The following is a 22598-nucleotide window of genomic DNA, read 5'->3' as shown; positions in this document are numbered from 1 at the left end:
GGCCAATCATGGCCCCCCACGGGGTTAGCCAGGTCCTTTGTTTTTTTGTTTTTTGTTTTTTAATTTTTTTTAATTAAATCTTTATTGTTCAGATTATTACATTTGTTCCTCTTTTTTTCCCCCCCATAACTCCCCTCCTCCCAGTTCCCGCCCCACCCTCCTCCCTCACTCCCCACCCACTGTCCTCATCCATGAGTGCACGATTTTTGTTCAGTCTCTTCCCACATCTCCCACACCCCTTTCCCCCCCAAGAATAGTCAGTCCATTCCCTTTCTATGTCCCTGATTCTATTATAATCAACAGCTCATTCTGTTCATCAGATTATTTATTCACTTGATTCTTAGATTCACTTGTTGATAGATGCATATTTGTTGTTCATAATTTGTATCTTTACCTTTTTCTTCCTCTTCCTCTTCTTAAAGGATACCTTTCAGCATTTCATATAATCCTGGTTTGGTGGTGATGAACTCCTTTAGCTTTTCCTTATCTGTGAAGCTCTTTATCTGACCTTCAATTCTGAATGATAGCTTTGCTGGATAAAGTAATCTTGGTTGTAGGTTCTTGGCGTTCATCACTTTGAATATTTCTTGCCACTCCCTTCTGGCCTGCAAAGTTTCTGTTGAGAAATCAGCTGACAGTCGTATGGGTATTCCCTTGTAGGTAACTGAGTTTCTTTCTCTTGCTGTTTTTAAGATTCTCTCTTTATCTTTTGCTCTTGGCATTTTAATGATGATGTGTCTTGGTGTGGTCCTCTTTGGATTCCTTTTGTTTGGGGTTCTCTTCGCTTCTTGGACCTGTAAGTCCATTTCTTTCACCAGGTGGGGGAAGTTTTCTGTCATTATTTCTTCAAATAGGTTTTCAATATCTTGCTCTCTCTCATCTTCTGGCACCCCTATAATTCTGATGTTGGTACGCTTGAAGCTGTCCCAGAGGCTCCTTACACTATCCTCGCATTTTTGGATTCATTTTCATTTTGCTTTTCCGGTTGGATGTTTTTTGCTTCCTCGCATTTCAAATCATTGACTTGATTCTTGCGCTCCTCTGGTCTGCTGTCGGGCGTCTGTATAATATTCGTTATTTCAGTCCGTGTGTGCTTAATTTCTAGTTGGTTCCCCAATATAAGATCGAGGGTCTTATTAGTTTTCGTGTAGATCTCATTAAGTTTATCGGCAGCTTCTAAACAGTTCTTGAGAGACCTTAAAAGTGTGGTTCTGAACACTATATCTTCCATTGACAATTTTGTCCTGTTTCTTTGTCTCCGCATTTTGTTATGCTTCCTTGGTGCACCCCCTAGTGGTCTTTGTTCGCAGTCTTATAGTTAAATCTTGATTGTTGTAGCTAATTCCAGGGAGGGTTTGACCTCCAGGCCAAGTGGCTATGAGAATCAGCTGTGTCAGCAGTGAGAGAACTTCTGTCCTCTAGGGAGGTGCTAATCTAGCCTTTGCCTGAGGCTATCCGGCAAATGCCTCTGTGCAGGGCTTGGGTGGGGCGGGTCGCACAGGATCAACAGGGTGGGCCGGAGAGAGCAGTTATGGTGGCTCTCAGTCCTGTCCCCAGGGGCTCTGCCTCTCTGAGTCCCAGCACCCGCTGCAAAGCTCGGAGAGAAAGCTGCACTCGCTCTGACCGAAGCCAGACAGTCCCGCTTCTCCCGTTTGAGTCTGGGTCCCTAAAGACTCGCCCGGATCTGGTGCTCAGAGTCTGCGACTCCCTCCCGATTGAAAACAACAACCGCGCCCTCCGCCGCCAGCCCGCTCCGCGCACTCCGCACCTCAGAATTTGACTTCAGCACTGCGCCTCCTCTGAGTGTCCGTATGCGTTTCTCTTTCCTCCTAGTTGTAGGACTTCCACTCAGCCAGCGTTCCTGTGGTTCTGGGTGATGTCCCTTCCGTTTTTTGGTTCCACTTTTGAAGTAGTTGTTCAAAGCAGCAAATTCCAGCGTTAACCTATGCCGCCATCTTGGTTCTCCAGGACTTTATGTTTTTAGTCATGATTCTAGAAAGGTTGCAGACTTAGCCCTTCATTCATTCAGCAACTTACTTTCCAGCACCGATTGGGGGTTAGCCGCTTTTCTTCGTAGCAGGCATGCCGCGGAGAACAAAGCTGACGGAACTACAGTGCTGCTGTGGCGGGAGGCGGCAGGCGATGAAGAAGCCACGTGTGAGAAGAGCAGGGTCAGAGGGCGGGTGCCGGGGTCCAACCCCAGCAGGTCCAGGGGTTCCCAAAGGCGTAGACGGAGTCGGCGAAGAAGGAATGACACAGAGACAGCGTTCAGTTGGTCAGCAGCCTAGCCAGGATCTCCAGCCAAGTTCTGGTCTCGATCTCCAGAGAGGTTCTCCTTTGTTGAGACTGTATTGTGACCCATCTTCTCCTGCCCAGTTCTATTTCCTTCCCTTTTCTTCTCCTGGCATTGAACCTAAGAACATTTCCAATAAACTTCTTGCATGCTAATCTCCATTTCAGAGTCTGCTTTCTAAGACCCCATCCTGATACTCTGGGTTGAATTACAGTCATGAGGAAACCAGACCTAGGGAAGGAGCTGGGGTCAGATGGGTTCAGTCGTGGTGGGCAAGCAGCTGAAGAGAGGTGGGTCATTAGGTAAAGCATAGACTCTGAACCTGTAGCCTGGGATTCCTTCCTCCTCACAGCAGCTCTCTCTCTGCCCTATTGTGATCTTTCTTGCAACCCCAAAGCAGAGAAGGGAGAGGGTATGTCACTGTTGTGGTTCCAAACTGAGATGTTTCATCACTACTTAAAAACCATGCTATGTGTTCTGCAGGATCAATCTCCTATTCCTCATAGCCACTACATAAAATCTTCTTCCTTTTTTCTTAGCCTCAACACGGCAGTCAACTAAAGAAAGTCCTGACTCTCATGAAACTTATGTTCTATGGAGGGAGATAGAAATCAAATGCATAAACAACTAATAAATGATATTGACAGAAGGCAAATAAGTGTTAAGTGGAAAAAAACAAGCAGAGTAAAGGAGTTGGGGATGATTGAGGTATCACTTTACATGGGGTGGTCAGGGAAGGCCTCCCTTGTGAGGTAAAATTTGAATAGAGACCTGGAGAATGAGCTATACAATGGGGGAAAGAGTGTCCCAGTAAGGGGAAACAGTAAATGCAAAGATCCTGAGAAAAATGGGCCTGGTGTATTCAAGGAAGAGCCACGAAGGGGGCACAGAACAAAGGAAGAAAGAGGAGCTGTGGCAGCAGATGAGATCAAAAGAAAAGCAAGGGGCCCGGCTGATGTAGCTCAGTGGTTGAGCACCGACCTATGAACAGGAGATCGGGATTCTATTCCTGGTCACGGCACATGCCCAGGTTGTGGGCTCAATCCCCAGGAGGGGGTGTGCAGGAAGCAGCTGATCAATGATTCTCTCTCATCATTGATGTTTCTATCTCTCTCTCCCTCCTCCTTCCTCTCTTAAATAAATAAATAAAATTTATAAAAAAAGAATAGCAAGGGGCCAGGTCATGTAGGGATTCATAGGCCAATCTAAAGACTCAGCTTTTATCCTGGAGAAATCTGAGTCGGGGGGACTAAAGTTTCCTCTTGTTTAAAAGGATAACTCTAGCTGTTGTGTAGAAAGTAAACTAAAGAGAGAAAAGAGGGACCAATTGGGAGGCTATTCCAACACAAGTAAATGATGGAAATGTCGTGGGCCAGGGTGGTAGCAGTGAAGATGGAACGAGGTCATCTGGTCCTTCTGGTGCTCTCAGTGAATATATTTTAAAGGTAGATCCAATAAGATCAGTGATGTGGGGTTTGCAAGAAAGAGAAATATCAAGAAAGAGTACAAGATTATTTTGGCCTGAACTACTAGAAGAAGGCAGTTGCTATCACCTGGGATCAGGAAGGCTATAGGAGAAATCATTTGTTTTGGTTTTATGTTGTTTTGTTTTGTTTTGATGGTGGATGTGGGGTGAAATGGAAATTATTAATTTGATTAGAGACAAATGGAGATGTTGAGTAGGCAACTGGAAATGCAGACTTCAAGGGCAATCCAATCTGGAGATTTGAATTTGAGAGCTGTTAGCACAGAATATTTAAAGAGATGAGATGACTAAGGGAGTGTATGTAGACCCAGAAATAAAGAGTTCTGAGTACTAAGTCCTAGGGTTCCCCAACATGAAGGGGTTTGATGTAGTCCCATTTGTTTATTTTTTCTTTTGTTTTCCTTCCCTGAGGAGGATATATGCTAAAAGATATTGCTAAGAGCAGTGTCACAGAGTTTACTGCTAGAGTTTTCTTCTAGGAGTTTTATGATTTCAGGTCTTACATTTAAGTCTTTAATCCAAGTTGAGTTCACTTTTGTATATGGTGTAAGAAAGTGATCCAGTTTCATTATTTTGCATGTATCTGTCGTTTTACTGACACCATTTATTTTATGGACTGTCTTTACCCCATTGTATATTTTTGCCTTCTTTGTCCTAGATTTATTGACCACTATTAGTCATAAAAAAGAATGAAATCTTGCCATTTTGACAAAATAAATGAACAGCAACACCAAAAACACCAGAAACAAACTTATAGATACAGAGAACAAATTGATGGTTGCCTGATGGGAGGGGGTTGGGGGGAGGACTAAAAAAAAGTGAGAGGATTTAGAAGTACAAATTGCTGGTTATAAAAATAGTCACAGGATGTAAAGTACAGCATAGGGAATATAGTCAATAATATTATAATAACTATGTGTGGTGTTAGATGGGTACTAGACTTATGGGGGTGATCACTTTGTAAGTCATATAAATGTCTAATCACTAGGCTGTACATCAGAAACTAATATAATATTGTATGTCAACTGTAACTAAACATTTTTTAAATAAAAAAAGAGCATGGAATTTGGAGGGCACCTGTTAGTAGTCCCTTCTGGTTTTGCAGACTTCTTGTCTACGGTGTAGTATGCTTCATTATTCTTGCTTGTTACAAGGGGGAGGAGAAAATCCGCTGGTGCTCTCAGTGAGAAAGAGATGGTGGCTCAGCTGGCTACAGTGTGGGGACCAGGGGAGGACTCTTGTAAGAGGAGGCAGAGGCCCAGAACAGCTGACCCACTTCCTCTGGCCACATGGCCCCTACTTGGCATCTGGGACATCCTGGTTTCTAGCTTATGTACTTACTGTCTGCATCCCACTCCTCCCAGCCAGGGTTAAGGCATTCACTTCAGAGTTCAAGTGTTCTCAACATGGGGGGATGGGGTGGAGAGTGGGAGAGTGGGAATGGAGAGCTTGGAGGAGAACGAGCCAGATTTTCTCCCCTGAGGGAACTTTCAAAATACCTGGGAGATATGACTTGGACAAACAGAGAACACTGGGCAGCTCTTGTCAGAACAGATCAGGGTTGAAGTTGACACCTGTGCCAGAAGGCTGGGGGGAAGGAAGTGTAAACCCCCTTTCCCTGAAGTGAGACGAACTGGACGGCGTGGATATGTACAGAGGGATGGAGAGTGATGGAAGAGGATCATGTTTTGACAGCAGTGCTGACCCCAACAGGATGAAGGGCTGATTGGGGAATTTCCAGGGTGAAACTTGGTGGCTGGGGTCATTCCTCAGAGGTGGCCACACATTTCCCTGAGTGGATAAAGTCCTTGCTGCTGCTAAAGTCCCCATTTGGAAACCCAAGGGTTTCCTTGGAAAATCTGGCAGTTGAGATTTCTTTAGAAGTTATGTTTGGGATGATTTCATTATAGCAGCAGCCAAGACATGGTCCAAGAGGAACTACTTCCGTCACACACTGTATTTTTTCCAGAAGATAGGGACAGCAGGCTGAGAGAAGCCAGGGAGAGAAAGGGGGCTAATGGTGGCAGTTGATGGTCCTGCCTCAGAAATTAGGGATCGACATGAAGAACTTGCCCCACTAGGGAGGGCTAAATAAGCTGTTCTCACCATTGGGCAGTTAAGCCTTCCCTGTCTCCCATAGTCCTTGGGGGAACATGGTCAGATAACTGGGCACAGTGTCCCAACCCCAACTAAAATCAAATGATCATAATAGAATCTGTGACCGGAAACAGCAATATTAGTACTAGAGCAGTGGTTCTCAACCTTCCTAATGCCGCGACCCTTTAATACAGTTCCTCATGTTGTGGTGACCCCCAAGTTCATTGTTACAAATTGAACATAATTAAAGCATAGTGATTAATCACAAAAACAATATGTAATTATATATGTGTTTTCCGATGGTCTTAGGCGACCCCTGTGAAAGGGTCATTCGACCCCCAAAGGGGTCGCGACCCACAGGTTGAGAACGGCTGTACTAGAGATTTAGTATCTGGATTGAGTTTGGGATCTGTGGATTTCAAGTGGTTTAGCCTGTCTTCTTTGTAAGTTTCCACTGCCGACTTCTGATGCCGGACCCCTTTCTCTCCCAGCTGGAACTGTTAAGTCCTTTATGCGCCCTCTTCTCTGAGCCTGTCTTAGGCTAGGGCTAGTTAGGGTGATGGAAAGGAAGCACCTAGGCACAACATTGAAGGAGGCGCTCACTCTGTTATTAGCAAGTACTAATACCTCAGTCATTTGCATGTGATTAGAAGTCATTAGACAAAACAACTCTGATGCAAGATTTCTCCTGGCACAACGGTGCTGTTTTTATTTTGTTGTTTTGTTTTTAACTCCATCCCAACCATCCTGTTTGCAGGACCACCCTGACCCTTCAGCAGCAGGACACAGACTCAGGGATGGATTCCTGGTGTTGGAGCACTATAAGCCTGGGCTATGGCGAAGGAAGAGGAGAGGGAGGTGGGGACTGAATGGTCCCACCAAGGACAAGGGAGGAGGGCAGATAATGAAGAGGGTGACCAAGGAAGAAGAGGGGTAGTGGGTCAGAGGGAAGCAGCCAGTCACACAGCCTTGTTGGGAGATGTGTGTTGGTTGGAGGTGTGGTGTTCCCAGTGAGCCTCCTTGGAGGCTCCGCTCTTTTTCAGGCAGCTCCTGTTACGTTGCCTTTCAGAGGCTTCCAGCTGGACCTACTTGGATCCAGACACCTGAAGTCTACTCCAACACTCAGGCGCTGGGAATAGGGAACCTGCTGTGCTCAGTGTGTACCATATTCAACCCTACACTGGACCTGGTCATTTGGAAAAAATGTGGTTGCCTTAGATAGTGCAGGCTGGATGGATGGCTCCAGATGGCAGCCTGGTAATCCCTAAATGGGTGGGGTTGGGGTGGTCTTGGCAAAGATGTCAAGGACTTCAGGCCTGAAAATGCAAACACCTCAACAGGTAATGTGCAGGAACCATTATGAGTCGAAGGAGGCCAATTCTAAGATATTGGTGTCACAGGAATCCTCAAAAATATGCCCAACTAGGTAGGACAGGGGTGGGCAAACCCTGGCACGTGTGCCAAACATGGCATGCCAGTAACTTTTGCTGGCACGCGAAACCCTCTCATAATCTTCCATTTACAATTTTTTTCTTAATATCGACTTTTTAATTTTTCAGATAAATTCAGTGTAGGTGCATCTTAGGTAAATAAATAATTTTACATAAAAAGTTATCTTAAAGACCATAGACATGGATTGACGAGAGAGGGGAAGAGCAATTTCTATGCCTCTGCCTTAACTCACCCTGCCTTCCTAGATCCGACCAGTGTTTTGGTTTCATCCACATGCGCTTGTGAATCTTTGTTCTCAGTGATGAATTTTGTTAAGTCTCATAATAGGAGTAGCTTGATGGATGAAAGTAATAGCTCGTGCATATCTCTGAAGGTCACGAAATATAAACCTGATGTAAAATCTCTGTCATCATTGATGCAGCAGCAAAAGTCCCACTGATAATATCAAACGGAGTCATAAAGTTTTCTGTTGGACTATCAGTGTACATGTATACATTAAAAAATAAATGTATTTTTCATCATCATATACTGTGTTTTTGTCGCTCGAATACTGTGTTTTCTTCAAGGTTCTTCACATACATACACCTTAAGAGATATCAAATAGGCGTAACATGTTCTCAAAAAATTAGGGTTGGCACGCAGAAGAATTTTGAGTCAGAGATTTTGCTGGTTTTGGCACGCACTCACAAAAAGGTTGCCCACCCCTGAGGTAAGGCCTCAAACGCCCAGCATTGCCAAGAATAATTTTTTTCTTATGGAAATGAATAGATTTTTTAAAAAATTAGAGAGAAAGGGAGAGAGAGAGAGAGAGAGAGAGAGAGAGAGAGAGAGAGATGATGAGAATCATTGATTGGCTGCCTTCTGCACGCCCCACACTGGGGATGGAGCCTGTAACCTGGGCATGTGCCCTAACAGGAATTGAACCATGACTTCTTGGTTAATAGGTCAATGCTCAACAACTGAGCCATGTTTTCCAGACAGAAACGAATAGATTTTGAGTGTCATTCCTAGGCCAGGCGTGCCAATGTCTGTGAGCTCCTTTCTGAAAGATGAGCTGCTTAGCTGCTCCAAAGAGCTGACATGTTTTCAGGCCCCACTCTAAAGCTGGGATCTGGAGTCCAGTTTGCTTGATTCAAGCGTATTTAATCAAAAAGGGGGCACTTGTCCTTTGATATGTCAGTGGAGGAAAAGGAAGTTGAACCTCACCCTGAACTCATACTTCCTGTCCTGGGGAAAGTAATAAGAGGGTCAGACCCTACACCACCCCCATTCTTTTGCCAGAATATTGATCTGATGTCCTTACAGATAACCTGGGAAGGACAAGATTATCAAAGGTCATCAATTCCTGCCTCATCAATCTTGAGTGAGCAATGGTAACTCAGGGGTCAGGCCAAGGACTACAAGCAATCCAGGGCAGGGGTGCAAAACTAATTTGCTACATTCATTAAACAACAACTCTGCATCCCTCCTCCCCTCAAGCCCCTGGCAGCCACCATTCTACCTTCTGTTTCTATGAATGTGACTACTCTATACCTCATATAAATGAAACTATATAGTATTTGTAGTTCACTTAGCTTAATGTCCTCAGAGTTCATCCATGTTGTAGCATGTATCAGAATCCCTTCATTTTTAAGGCTGAGTAATATTCTATTGTACATATATACCATATTTTGTTATCCACTCATCCATTGATGGACACTTGGGTTGTTTCCACCTTTTGGCTATTGTGAATAATGCTGATGTGGACATGGGTATACAATATATCTTTGAGACCCTGTTTTCAATTCTTTTGGGTATATACCAAGAAGTAGGATTATTGCCTTCCATGGTGATGTTACTTTTAGAGAAACTACCTGCTGTTTTTCATAGTGAGGCAAGCCCGCTCCTTTAATGAGCTTTCCACAAAGCCCCAACTAGTGAGCTTCATCCCCATCCCATGGGTTACACGGAGTCACGTGACCACCTCTGGCTGCAAGGAAGTCTGAAAAAGGATGTATTTTCAACTGGGCATAGAACAAACATTTTTTGAACTGAGGGGATTCCTGTGTGTATGAGGGTCACTCTGTGTCCCGGGCCAGGTATCTGGGTCTCAGCTGAGCCTGTCCCACAGACCTGCTGTCTATCCCCTGCCCCAGGTGTTTGCCCTTCCTGGGGGATCAGTGCCCTCTCAAGCCACTCATGAAGGAGAGCCATACTCATTTCCTTCCTTCTTGACCTGTTCTCTTGAACACTGTTATCATAACTGTCTTTTGACTTTTATCCAAAGTCTCCTCTCTCCTCCACTACCAACTGCCCTGTGCTGTTCCTTCACGGTCCATCACAGCTGAGTCGTGCCTTCCCAGTCAGACTGGGACAGAACCTGTGTCACCACAGCAAGGCACAAAGCACAGAACTGACTTTTGAACAAGGGAATGAGAGTTAATTCCTCTAGGGTTCTGCTGCAGGGCTCCTGGCTCTCTCAGCCTAGGGACACCTCTCTCTGGATGCTTCTCCCCAGGATGTGGGGCTGTGTGGGGGCTGAGACTCTCAAGGCCAGGCCCAGGCTGCACAGGGCCTGACAGGGCAGAGGGAGCAGTGTGGGTTGATGGGGAGGCGGGTGGCCTCCAGGGACACTGGACCAGATGGCCTGGCCTTGATGCCCTACTCCCTGCTTCCATTCCTAGGAGCAACCCACAGACAGAGCCGCCATCAAATTTATACTCAGGAATGCAGGTGCACATAGACTAAAACACAGAGTTGCTCACGTGTTTACAAATACACATGCCCATGCGCTACACCACCCACCCACCCACCCACCCACCACAGAGTTAAGTTTGAATTCAGCACTAAATTCAAAGGGGCAAATCTGGTTCCTCAAATCCTGGATATCCTCAAGCAAAGTTACTTAATCTCTTTGCGTCTTAATTTCCTTATTCATAAAGATAATAGATGCTATGATAAAAATAGCATTTACCTTACTGAGTTGTGAAGATGAAAAGAGATAAAATGGTACAGAGCTTTAAAACAGTGGCTGACATGCAGAGATGCATGTGTCCGTGCATATTTTGTAAGTCCTTCTGGGATACATCTACTGCCATTTGGTGGTAGGCCTGGCAAAAGCACAGCGTGAGAGACTCAGTTTTCACATCTGTAAAACAGGGATAATACTACCTGATGGACTGCTGTGAGGGTCCAGAGGCCCAGCATGGAAAGGTCCTGGCCCACAGAAGCCTGTTACACTGTAGCTGGTACTGTCTGTAACTGTTGAAGAAAAGGTCCCAGAACAGGTGCAGGGCGGGACAGGCCAAGGCAGAGTCTGGACCCCATCTCCTCCCAGGCTGGAGCTGGGTCTTTTAAGGACAGAGCCCAAGGACATGGGAGTCAGAGCTGCTTCCCTCTACTGGAGCAGCCTGCCTGGCCAGCTCCCGTCTTGCGGCTGGGGGTAGGGCTGTCCAGGGGGCCGTGGGTGGAAGGAAAAGAGGAAAACCAGCTCCGTGGAAATTACCCTGCGGTTGGCTCAGGCGCCCACGGCGCTGTATTTATAGAGCAGTTCTTAATTCCTCGCATCAAGTTAACCCTTTCCAGGCCTCGAACCAGCCTGGGGTCGGACAGCGCGATCTGCGCTCCCGCTCAGCCGCCAGTCGTCGGGGAAGGGTAGAAAGGGGGTTCAGTGACTAGTCACCTGCCCCCTCACAGAAAATAAACTTTGTACCCTGGGAGTGTGGGCGGGAGGGTTGAGGGGGGGAAGGGCAGAGATTAGACCTGCCCCCCTTCCCACGGCGACCGGTCTCCCCACGTGGTCTGGGCTGGGCTGAGGGGCGGGGTCCAAACCCGGCGCCCTGCCCAGCGGGCGGGCTCAGGCCTTTGCTCCAAGCCCCCGCCACGGGGCCAATCCGGCCTCCGGGCGCACCCGCCGCCTTTCCGGGCCCCCGGCTTCCTCCAGCCCGCCCCGCCCCTCGGGCTCCCGGGCCGCCCCCCGACTCCCATTCGGTCCGGCCTCCGGTGGCGGCGATCCGCAGCTCCAGCTCCGCTGAGCCCGGGATCCCGGGAGTGGGCGCGGCGCGGCGCGGCGCGGTGAGTGCTTGCGTGGCGCGGACACGGCGGCCTTTGTCTGCGGCCTGAGCCTGCTGCGGGGCCGCTGGAGCGGCCGGTGGGGCGTCCCCCTCTCAGGGCGCTTCCACCGGCCTTCTCGCCGGTCCCGGGCTGGCCTTCGCGCGGTGAGCACGGGAACCAGGGAACCAGCGTCATCCCCGACCCCCGGACCCCGGGGCCGCTGGGGCGGCTCGAACCCAACCCGGCCTCCACCTGGCCTCCCCCTCCCTCTGGCCCCGGGGGCTGGGGCCCTGTGCGACCTGCCCTCACCCCGCCGCCGCCGCTGGAGGAGGGCGGTGGGTGGTCCTGACCGCGGAGGTCCCGGGTGTGCACGGGGCAGCAGGCAGATCTGTCACTGTGTTGGTGACTGAAAAGCTTCACCAGCTGGCTGGAGCCAGGAGGGCAGCAGTCTCCGGCGCCCTGCGGAGGAAAACTTCCTGAGCAGACTCTGAGGAGGGGAGCTGCCTGGGCGGGAAGGGGGAGTGCTTAGGGTCCACCCTGTGTGAGCTGGAAGGATGAAGGAATGGATGATGGGAGAACTTCCATTCAGGCGGCAGTGGGCCTGAGGGGGACAGATTCTGAGAACAGGTAGGGGCAGCTGGCCTGGGTGAAGGGGTGAATAGGTATTGGGGGAGGGAAGAGACAGAAGGACACCAAAGAACAGGGAAGCACAGGGGTGGGGTGGTTTGGGCTTGGGAAGTCTCAGGGAGGTGGTGGGTGAGGTTGGGTGGAGGGGGAGGGAAGGTAGGGACCAGGGCAGGGGAAAGCTAGAGGGGTGGGGATTGAATTCCAGGTCCCAAGACCCTCACTTGCTGTTCAGCCAGGGAATTGACAGGTTTGGGGGCCTAAGGTAGTGAACTGCAAGAAAAGAGGATTTATTTCAAAGGGCAACCTGTCCTAATAAATGTGCGGTGGGTGACGGGTCTGTTATTGAAAGAAAACGTCAAGCAAATAGTAAAGCAAAAAAATTGAGGGGGTGGGGGAGGTGGTGGTGATTGACTTAATTGAGAGAAACTACCTTAAAATGGGATATGGATAATTGTAGATGAGTCTGATTTTGTAATTTATTTAAGGCCCTGGGTCCTCTCCTTGCAGGCATCTTGAGCAGTGAGTTTAATGAAGCGCCCCGTCTTCAAGAGAGTTCTTTATTTAGTTCAGTTCCTGGCTAGTCCCTGCTGGCCTCCCAGAAATTCCTAGGAAATCTGATGCTATGCCGCCCTCCTTACAGTTTGCGTGCTTTTGGAGGCGGAGGGAAATTGAAGTCTAAACTTGACATTGAAGTTTAAACATGTGGGATGGGTCAGTCTGATCTCAGTGGCAGGGAAGGGTGAGGGGCTGTGGGGTTGTGGAGTCTGAGTGGACTATTTTGGGTGAGTACATTTCCCTGACATCTGAAGTTTCCGAGTTTAAGCACTACCACTTCTGTTAACTGTTGAGCATGGAAATCTTTCTCCCCACATGATGTACAGCACAATCTGACATCAGGACACCCATTTTTCTTCATGACTTCAGGTCAGCACTGGGAGCATTAGTGTTTGCACTCAGGAGTCATAAGACAAGGGAGCTCTTGGAGTGATCTTTTCGTTCAGTGTTCAGCGATGCTTTTATTGGTCCCATGACTGATCTTTGGAGTTCTTTTCTCTCTTCAATGACCTCATTGGTAGTTTCTCCTGCCTGCCTGCTCTGAGCTTTCCAATTTACTTCAGATTCCTGTGTTCCAAGAAATCAGACATCCAGCTTGTTAGAGGTGAGCAGCCTGTGTCAATGCGATGAGAAGGGTGCCATACTTGAGGACTGCTTTCCTTCCTGTCCCTGGTCCTCTGCACCTAATGGAGTAGGTGCTGGATGTCTGGGATGCTCAGATGCTGGCATCTGGGTGCTTGAATGGCTGTGGAAAGGACAGTTAGAGAAGTGTTGTCTGTTTTGTCCTCATTACTGGAGAAGTTGACTTCTGAGCCTTCCTGTGGGAATTCTCATATCCTTAAACTTTGGTCTTCTACAGAGTCACATCTTCATTCTTTGGAGCAGGATTTGGGTTTTGCAATGACCTGGACATTACTGGTTGGGGTCAGAGACACAATGTGATCATAGAGCCATGAGTTGGGACTCCATAGCACCTAGAGCAGGAGTCCTCAAACTACGGCCCGCAGGCCACATGCAAATACAAATATTGTATTTGTTCTGTTTTGTTTTTTTACTTCAAAATAAGATATGTGCAGTGTGCATAGGAATTTGTTCATAGTTTTTTTTTTAAACTATAGTCCGGCCCTCCAACGGTCTGAGGGACAGTGAACAGGCCCCCTGTTTAAAAAGTTCGAGGACCCCTGACCTAGAGAGACTCCTAGAAAGTGTTGTGGCACAGGCACCTGGCCTGTTGCTGGCCTGTTGCTGACATGGTTTGGGCTGGGTGAAGAAAATGACTTAAGTCCAAGCAGCCTCCAAGTTTATGACTACATAGGGCCTGAGCCTGTGACCCTGAGTCATGGGGTCAGGCGAAAGAGAGAAAAGGCGGGCAGGATGATGTTACTGCCCATGTGCTTGTCCTCTGAGTGGGTGGCAACTTCTCATTGCTATCCCTTTCCCACACCCCGCCAGGGCAGGAGTGACAGGGAGGTCCACCAGCAAAAGAGGGAAGGAATAGCCTGGACCTGTTAGCTCAGAATGGAACAAAAACATCTGGAAGAGGGCTATTATGCAACCCTCCCTCACTTGCCATCCCCAGTCTGCCTCACCTGCAATATGAGGTTCCAGATAAGAACATTGGATTTTCAGGTTTTGGGGCTGGAGCTGTGCTGTATGCCCAATAAATATCATTTCATTTAATCATCATAACAGCCTATGAGGTAGGGTATCATTAGCACACCCATACCTCCAGGAGACACTTCTATACCCTCTGGTTCTGACCAGTACTCCGCCTCCTCCACCCCCCTTATGCCTTTTGGCCTTCCTGAGGCCTAGGGAGACTATGTTGGAGGGAAATCTGCTGGGAGTGGGGATGAGAAGCATTTTTTTGTTGGGAGCCTTGGAGCTACAGGGAAAGATACATTCTCAGGGAGGCAGGGCTCCCAGGTCACCCTAAAGTCAGCACAGGCTCTGAGGAACTGGAACTCCTCAGGGGAGACACTGAAAATGTGCTTGGGGGAGAGGCCCTATATTGGGGGACATGGCAGCAGCAGGGGCAATAGGGGCTGGAGCCTATGATGTGTGGTGCTTGACCTAGCTTCTGGAAGGAGGATAGGGGAGAGGACTGCTGGGGTGAACCAGACACAGAGATGGAGTTGAATTGTGCATTTTCTGCTTTGGAGCAGTGGTGCTGGTGGGGGTTCTAGGTGGAAAGGGGTCATAGGAGGAGTAATGGTCCCAAGGACCTGGTATATAGCTCGACAGAGAGGAGTATTGGCTGGGGAATGTAGGGTGGGAGGGAAAGAGGAGGCTCAGTGCAGCGGGGCTCAGGAGGCCTTGTCCCCATGACTATGGCAGTGATAACAATAATAGTAATAATTGTTACCACTGTTTGGGTGCTAGGTACTTTCCTAAGTCTTTTCTGTATATCGCCTTATTTTACTCTCATAACTAGAGGCCCGGTGCATGATCTCGTGCATGGGTGGGTCCCTCAGCCTGGCCAGTGATCAATACCGATGGAGGGGGTGAGGGGCTGGCCAGGGGAAGGGGCCGCAGGAGGTTGGCGGGCTGTGGGAGGTTGGCTATGGGAGTGCATTGACCACCAGCGGGCAGCTCCTATGTTGAGCGTATGCCTCCTGGTGGTCAGTGCACGTCATAGCAACCGGTTGACTGGTTGTTTGGTCGTTCAATTGTTTGGTCGCTTAGGCTTTTATATATATAGACTAGAGGCCCAGTGCACAAAAATTTGTGCACTCGGGGGGAAGAGAAGGTCCCTCAGCCTGGCCTGTGCCCTCTCGCAGTCTGGGACCCCTCGGGAGATAACGCCCTGCTGGCTTAGGCCTGCTCCCGGGTGGCACAGGGCAGGCCCAATCCCTAGGTGCAGCCCCTGGTCGGGCTCAGAGCAGGGCCGATTGGGGAGTTGGGGCGCCGCCCCCTGTCATGCACAGAGCAGGGCGGATCGGGAGGTTGCGATGCCACCCCCAGTCACGCTCAGGGTAGGGCCGATTGGGGGGTTGGGGTGCCGCCCCCTGTCACACTCAAGGCAGGGTCGATGGGGAGGTTGCAGCGCCACCCCTTGTCACGCACAGAGCAGGGCCCATCAGGGGGGTTGGGGCTCCTTACCCTGTCACGCGCAGAGCAGGGTCGATCAGGGGGTTGGGGAGCTCCCCCCTGTCACGCACAGAGCAGGGCCCATCAGGGGGTTGAGGAGCTACCCCCTGTCACTCAGAGAGTAGGGCCGATAGGGGAGTTGGGGCACCGGCCCCTGTCACACACAGAGCAGGGCGGATCAGGGGGTTGGGGCACCGCCCTCTATCACCCACAGAGCGGGGCCTATCAGGGGGTTGGAGCATTTCCCCATGTCACTCACAGAGCAGGGCCCATCAGGGGGGTTGGGGCTCTGTACCCTGTCACGCACAGAGCAGGGCCCATCAGGGGGTTGGGGCGCCACCCTCTATCACCCACAGAGCAGGGCCGATCAGGGGGTTGGGGCGCCGACACTCTCACACTAAGGGCAGAGCTGATGGGGAGGTTATGGCTCTACCCCATCACACACAGAGCAGGGCCCATGGGGGGGGGGGAGGTTGGGGCGCCACACCCTGTCACACGCAGAGCAGGGCCGATCAGGGGGTTGGGGCGCTGCACCCTGTCACACACAGAGCCGCAGGGTGATCAGGGGGTTTGGGTGCTGCCCCCTGTCACGCTGATCCTGGTGCCGGGAGGCCTCGTGGCTCCGCTGATCCCAGTGCTGGGAGGCATATTACCCTTTTACTATATAGGGTAGAGGCCTGGTGCATGGGTGGGTGCCGGCTGGTTTGCCCTGAAGGGTGTCCTGGATCAGGGTGGGGGTCCCCACTGGGGTGCCTGGCCAGCCTGGGTGAGGGGATGATGGCTGTTTGCAGCTGGTCACACATCCTTCAGGGTGGGGGTTCCCACTGGGGTGCCTGGCCAGCCTGGGTGAGGGGATGATGGCTGTTTGCAGCTGGTCACACATCCTTCAGGGTGGGGGTCCCCACTGGGGTGCCTGGCCAGCCTGGGTGAGGAGCTGAGGGCTGTTTTCAGGCTGGGGATGACTGAAGCTCCCAACCGCTCCTTTTTTTCTTTTTCTTTTTTTTTTTTTTTATTCTGGGCCAGCTTTAGCTTTGAGGCTTGGCTCCAGCTCTTAGGCCTCCGCTGCTGAAAGTAGGTTTCTGGCCTTTGCTTACAATGTTGCGATCCTGCTGGCTGAAGCTCTGCAGGTTTCTGGGGTTTTGTTTAGCTTCTATGTTTGTTACATAGTTGCTTGCAGCTCAGAGGCCTGCAGCGGCAGGCCGGGAACGTTGGAGTCTTCCGTCACTGAAGCAAGCAAGCCTCATGTTAGTTTTAAGCTGCCTGGCTGCCAGCCGCCATCTTGGCTGGCAGTTAATTTGCATATTGCCCTGATTAGCCAATGGGAAGGGTAGCAGTCGTACGCCAATTACCATGTTTCTCTTTTATTAGATAGGATAGCTGTGGAGTAAGGATTGTTACCATGTTTTAGAGATGTAGAATTGGTTTCAAAGAGGTTAAGTCATTTGTACCTGGTCATGTGTCTAACAAGTCTGAGTCAGAATTTGAATGCAGGCCTGCCTGTGTCTGAGCCCAAGCTGTACCCTGAGGCAGACAAGGCAGCCTGTTAAGTCATTTTAACAGATGAGGAATCAAGTCTTGGGGATACTTGAGAGCTCTTAGTCACTTCTAATGGTGACTGATGACTCAGCCTGCCCTCCTTCTCTGGGCTCAGTTTCTTATCTGTGCAATGGGCATGGAGGTGGGCACTGAACCAGTGAATTCCAAGAGGCCTTCAAGCTCTGAGGACTGGAGGAGCCAGCTACACTCCTGAGGGGGAATCGTTGGAGAGCAAGAGGGGCTGATGCTTAAGTGAACAGGGGTCAGCAGAGTTGTTCTACTGGGATGAGCTTCTTTCAGGATAGAAATTTAAAGAATTTAGAAGCAGGGAGGCATTAAGACAGAGCACATCTGGAGAAAATGGGTTCTTCCTTGAGTGAAGTCTGGAAAGTCTTATGGAAGGGTTGGGATTTCCAGGCACATGAAGGCGGGCACCTAGCAGGATTCAACAGAGGTTGAATGGAGGCATGTATGCTGCAGCCTACCAGGAGCCCTGCTCTAATCTGATTTTGCACTCCCTCATCTCTTTCCTTTCTCTCTCCATTCCCCTTGTTCCCATTCCTTCTTCTGGCCAGACCTCTTCTGAGTTCAGTGTAGCTTTACTTTACTCAGGGTTCTGTACCTCCAATGATGTGTGTGTGTGTGTGTGTGTGTGTGTATGCACATGCGTGCATGCAAATATGTGTGTATCCATGTGTGTGCATGGCTTCTGCACACACTTGAAGTTCTGAGATAGTGTCACACTACCTTTTCAAGTGGTGTTGAGCCCTAGAAGATGCAAACTCGTGTTGGGGTGGCCCCCTAGCCAAGTGATTTTCAACCTTTTTCATCTCATCACACACATAAAGTAATTACTAAAATTCTGTGGCACACCAAGATATATAATTTTTTGCCAATCTGACAAAAAAATTGGTATAATTTTTATTCATTCTCACTTGTTAACTATTGTTGTGTTGGTTGTTGTCATTGTTTACTTGACAATCTAAGGGAAAAGAGGTCAGTGCCTCTGACTAAATAATGAGGTATTACATGTTTAAAAAATTCTTGTAGCATACTGGTTGAAAATCACTATCCTAGCCAGAAGAGGGTGTGAAAGGCAAACCAGCTGCTGCAGTAAAAGTCTCACCATGCTCTCAGACCCACAGAGATGGGCTGGGTTCTCTCTGGTTTTGCCTCCTCCCATTCTGATTCCCTGATTTCAGTGTGGAGAGGATGCTGGGTGGGGACGGTGTGGCTTGGAAAGGCCAAGGGCTCTTCTCTATCCTAGTCTCCTCTCTTCTTCGTTGTTCCTAAAGCCAGGAGGGAAGTAGGTGGAGGATGCCAAGAAAACCTTGCTGACACTCTGCTGGGTTGGTCCTGATGACACACTGCTGCCCTGACTCACACAGAAATCACTTTGAGAGGAAGAATTGATTTCTTCTCTTGGGTGGGATCATGGGGCTTGGAGCAGTTCTAAACTGACTCAGATTATCAGAAAAAGGGAAGGTCAACATGGAGCTGTTCCCAGGGAACTCTGGAGCCTGCCCCCTCCCCAAGCCTCTTCCCATTCATAGAGCACCTATACTAATTAGGTAAGTTTAGATAATTCTGCTCAATTCAGTCCTACAATCATCCTAAGATGGTAGAGTTTATAATTCCTATTTTACAAATGAGCAAACTGGGGTTTAGAGAGGATGGGTTCCAAAGTCACATGACTAGGAAGTAATGAGTCTGGATTTGAACCTCTACCTCTGAAAGCCATCTTCTGAAATACTAAAGCTCACTTCTTCCATGAAGCCCCTTGTGGCTAGGCCAGCCCATCATGTGGTCGCAGCACGGACCCTCTTTTGAGGGTTGAGGAGATGAAAACCTAGAGACACAGTGGGTTCACTCAAACCTAGCTGTGAGTCATTGCGCCTGGTCTAAAATCTACATAACTCTTTGATGTTGCTCTTTTCTTTTGTTAAGTGTAAAATAATTACATACTCATTGTCAAAGTTACAGAAGTGTATCAACTAGAAAATAGTTGTAGACTCGCTCGCCCCAGGTTGGGTTCCCTATCAAGGTTCTAGACCAGCTGTGGGCAAACTACGGCCCACGGGCCGGATCCGGGCCATTTGAAATGAATAAAACTAAAAAAAAAAAAAAAAGATCGTACCCTTTTATGTAATGATGTTTACTTTGAATTTATATTAGTTCACACAAACACTCCATCCATGCTTTTGTTCCGGCCCTCCGGTCCAGTTTAAGAACCCATTTTGGCCCTCGAGTCAAAAAGTTTGCCCACCCCTGTTCTAGACCCTTTTCCCATATATAAACATCCATCCATCCATCCATCCATCCATCCATCCATCCATCCATCCATCCCTCTGTCCACCTAAACACTCATTCATTCATTCATTCATTCATTCATTCATTCACTGAATAATGCACTGACCTCTTATTATTGCCAAGCCTTTGCTAGAATTAAGAATACAATAGTAAATAAAGCAGATGCATTTCCTGCTCAGAAACTTCCAGTATGACAAGAAGAAAACAAATTGGGCAATGAGTAACAGGGACTACCTTAGAGTGACGGACTTCTGATCCAACTTTTCTGCCAAGATGAATCTCAGGATAGAGAGAGCTGAAAGGGAACTGCAAGGCGCACTGTGTGGGGTGGCCAGTCTGGGGGGATGAGGCCCAGCCAGGTAGTGCCATGCAGGACCTGGGATGTTATTCCAAGTAAGAGGAACAGTCCTGGGATAAAATATTGAAATATTAAAAGTGATGATATGATGCAATTTGGGTTTTCTTTTAAAAAGAATATATTTTATTGATTTTTTACAGAGAGGAAGGGAGAGGGATAGAGAGTTAGAAACATTGATGAGAGAGAAACATCAATTCAGCTGCCTCCTGCACACTCCCTACTGAGGATGTGCCTGCAACCAAGGTATATGCCCTTGATCAGAATCGAACCTGGGACCCTTCAGTCCGCAGGCTGATGCTCTATCCACTGAGCCAAACGAGTTAGGGCTGCAATTTGGGTTTTCATAGCAGTTCTTCTGGCTGCTGTATAGAGTATAGATTATAGATTGGAGTATAGAACTGGGTGGGGGGCAAGGGAGAAAGTGGGGAGACTGGTGAACAGACTTCTGTGGTTATGCAGGCAAGAGTTGATGGTGATTTGGCAGACTGGAGAGAGAAGCAGAGGTGGAAGAGATAAAGATATATCACGCCAGCAAACCTTTTCTGCAAAGGGGCAGAAAGTAAATATTTGAGGCATTGCTATTACTTGTTCTGCTGTTGTAGTGTACAAGTAGCCACAGAAAATGCGCAAATGAATGAAGTGTGGCTGTGTGCCAATGAAACTTTATTTATAGACACTGAAATTTGAATTTCATATGATTTCCTTGTATCACAAAATAATCTTTTTCTTTTGATTTCTCTCAGCCATTTAAAAAGGGAAAACCTTTCTTAACTGGTGAGCTGAATAAAAGCAGATGGTAGGTTAGATTTGGTACTCAAGCTGCTGTAGTTTGCAGACCCCTAAGATATATATGTATGTATGTATGTATGTGTATGTGTGTGTATATATATATATATAGATCTATATCTATATCTATCTATCTATCTATCTATCTATCTATCTATCTATATATCTCCTACATAATAAAAGGCTAATATGCAAATTGTCTCCTCGAGAGTTTGACTGGGACACCTGAAGTTCGATCACTTGCTATGACGTGTGCTGAACGTCAAATAACTGTTAATCAAGAATTACAGCCATAGAAAAATTATTGCTGAGGGACCCCACCTGTGCACGAATTTGTGCACTGGGCCTCTAGAGAGAGTGTGTGTGTGTGTGTGTGTGTGTGTATGTATGTATGTGTGTGTGTGTGTGTGTGTATATATATATATATATATATATATATATATATATATATATATATAACTAGAGGCCCGGTGCACAAAAATTTGTGCACTGGCGGGGGGAGGGGGGGGTGACGGGCAGCGGATATCCCTCAGCCCCACTTGTGCCCTCTCAAAGTCTGGGACCCCTCGAGAGATAAAGACCTGCTGGCCTAGGCCTGCTCCCAGGTGGCAGAGGGCAGGCCCAATCCCTAAGTGCCTTCCCCACAGCCCCTGGTTGGGCTCAGAGCAGGGCCGATTGGGGAGTTGGGGCACCGCCCCCTGTCATGCACAGAGCAGGGCGGATCAGGAGGTTGCGATGCCACCCTCAGTCACACTCAGGGTAGGGCCGATTGGGGGGTTGGGGTGCCGCCCCCTGTCACACTCAAGGCAGGGTCGATGGGGAGGTTGAGGTGCCACCCCCTGTCACGCACAGAGCAGGACCGATCAGGGGGTTGTGGCGCCACCCCTGTCACATACAGAGCCGGCCGATCAGGGGGTTGGGGTGCTACCCCCTATCACTCACAGAGCTGGGCCCATCAGGGGGGTTGGGGCTCCGTACCCTGTCACCCACAGAGCAGGGCCAATCAGGGGGTTGGGGAGCTTCCCCCTATCAGGCACAGAGCAGGGCCGAACAGGGGGTTGGGGCGCCTTTCCCTGTCACGAACAGAGCAGGGCGGATAGGGAGGTTGTGACCCGCCCTCTGTCACACACAGAGCCGCAGGGCGATCAGGGGGTTTGGGCGCTGCCCCCTGTTACGCTGCTCCAGGGGCCAGGAGGCCTTGTGGCTCCGCTGATCCCAGTGCTGGGAGGCCTCGCAGCTCCGCTGATCCTGGGTTCGGGAGGCCTCATGGCTCCGCTTATCCCAGGCTGGGAGGCCTTGCGGCTCCACTGATCCCGGTGCCAGGAGGCCTCGCGGCTCCACTGATCCTGGTGCCGGGAGGCCTCACGGCTTCGCTGATCCCGGTGCTGGGAGGCCTCGCGGGTTCACTTGACACTGGGGCAGTGAGGCCTTGCTGCTCAGCTAATTCCAGTGCCAGGAGGCTCCGCAGCTCCGCTGATCCTGGGTTTGGGAGGCCTCGTGGCTCTGCTGATCCCAGGCCGGGAGGCCTTGCGGCTCCACTGATCCCGGTGCTGGGAGGCCTTGCGGCTCCACTGATCCTGGTGCTGGGAGGCATATTACCCTTTTACTATATAGGATAGAGGCCTGGTGCATGGGTGGGGGCCAGCTGGTTTGCCCTGAGGGGCGTCCTGGATCAAGGTGGGGGTCCCGCTTGGGTGCCTGGCCAGCCTGGGTGAGGGGATGATGGCTGTTTGCAGCTGGTCACACCCCCTTCAGGGTGGGGGTCCCCACTGGGGTGCCTGGCCAGCCTGGGTGAGGGGCTGAGGGCCGTTTTCAGGCTGGCGGGTGACTGAAGCTCCCAACCTCTCTTTTATTTCTTTTTTCTTTTTTATTCTGGGATTTTATTTACCTTCTATGGGTGTCACTGGAACTGAGAGCCATCTTTAGCTCTGAGGCTTGGCTCCAGCTCTTGACCTCGGCTGCTGAAAGCAGGTATC

General features: G+C 49.3%; 1 protein-coding gene across 5 annotated transcripts in view; it reads left to right on the top strand.

The window, feature by feature from the left end:
- The first annotated feature begins 11244 nt into the window (after positions 1 to 11244).
- Positions 11245 to 22598, top strand: part of CD276 (CD276 molecule) — a 61029-nt gene continuing 49675 nt past the window's right edge. The window contains exon 1 of one of the 5 annotated variants that reach the window (XM_059657557.1): positions 11245 to 11376. The gene's annotated coding sequence lies outside the window, so the exon portion shown is untranslated. The other 4 variants (XM_059657584.1, XM_059657567.1, XM_059657593.1 and 1 more) reach the window with 4 other exon arrangements.

The sequence above is a fragment of the Myotis daubentonii genome, chromosome 1, assembly GCF_963259705.1.
Source record: "Myotis daubentonii chromosome 1, mMyoDau2.1, whole genome shotgun sequence".
In the NCBI taxonomy this organism is placed as follows: domain Eukaryota; kingdom Metazoa; phylum Chordata; class Mammalia; order Chiroptera; family Vespertilionidae; genus Myotis; species Myotis daubentonii.
This window is presented reverse-complemented; position numbering and strand designations above follow the sequence as displayed.